Source organism: Emiliania huxleyi (assembly GCF_000372725.1).
Source record: "Emiliania huxleyi CCMP1516 unplaced genomic scaffold EMIHUscaffold_66, whole genome shotgun sequence".
NCBI lineage: Eukaryota > Haptophyta > Isochrysidales > Noelaerhabdaceae > Emiliania > Emiliania huxleyi.
Window position 1 is genome coordinate 335182 of NW_005197053.1, and position 1423 is coordinate 336604.

The following is a 1423-nucleotide window of genomic DNA, read 5'->3' on the forward strand; positions in this document are numbered from 1 at the left end:
CCTCATCACCAGTCAGGCCTGCCCAAAGACGAAGTACATTTGCTCCGTCACGCCACCAGAGATCAGCGAGGACCCGGCCATCGACGGTAGCAACCGGATTCGCAAATCGTGGGAACTACTCACGGAGGCCGAGGATACTCCTGCGAAATACAAAGACCTGGGTTGGAGGCAGGCTATGCTCCCTACCATCACTGGGGGCTCCGGCGTCGACACGGGCGTCACCTCGGTCGGCGTGCTTAACGACACGGGGGAGGGCCGCACGGGCGTGCGCGGCCCAGCCGAAGCCTACCACAACTCCCTCCTCAAATGCTGGTCAAAGCTTGTGGCCTGCAGCCCAGACCTCCCCGAAGCCGAGCGCTGCGGCGGGTACGGCGCACGGGACGCCGCCGTCAACTCGTACAGAGCCGCGCTCTCGAGGCGAGACGAGGTGGCCTCCATCCGAGCCGCGCGCAACGACAACATCTACTACACCTTGCGCGGCGGCAAAATCTCTGAGTTCTACCCCAAGGGCGTCAGCCTCCCCACTTCTGAGTCTCTTCCAACACCGGAGTCAGTCATCGATGGCACTTGCAAATCAGGAAGCCCGTACGCGCGGGCGCTTGCTGCCATCGAGACTATCTGGAACTGGTTCGATCTGCAGAAGGAGTGGCGCGCCCTTGACGACTACACAGCAGCCAACTGGCAGCCCGGCGACACCAAGATACGTTACCGCGAGTCCATCCGCTACGTCTCAACTTCACAGCCTTACGCGGGGCGGTGGCTCGACACCAAACTTGACGGCAGCAACGCCACAACCATTCCAGACGACATATTCATCGGTGAACTTCAGCGCCGAAACGGCCTTCACCTCTCGCAGTGCCGCTCGACTGTCACGCGGGCACTCGAGCTTGGGGACACAGTCGGTGGTGCAAAGGACTACCATGGCGACTGGTTCCTCAACAACGCCGCCCGGCGGCGCCCACACGACGGCGTACTTCGCGCCTGGTACGATTGTGTCGCCGCCGTCTCCATCTCCCGGCCCGTTATGGGAGATGCCGAAAAACCTGAGCTCACCAAACAGTTCAACGAGGGCTACAAAACCGACCTGGCTGAGCCGGGCGAGGCCGGTTCACTCTCTTTTCTCCACGCTACAGCTCATGGGTGTGTGATGGGTGTTGATGGGTGTGATGGGTGTGTGATGGGTGTGATGGAGGTGTGATGGGTGTGTGATGGGGGTGTGATGGAGGTGTGATGGGGGTGTGATGGGTGTGATGGAGGTGTGATGGGTGTGATGGGTGTGATGGAGGTGTGATGGGTGTGTGATGGGTGTGATGGGTGTGTGATGGGTGTGTGATGGGTGTGTGATGGGTGTGATGGGGGTGTGATGGGTGTGATGGGTGTGTGATGGCCTGTGTGATGGGTGTGATGGAGGTGTGCATGGGTG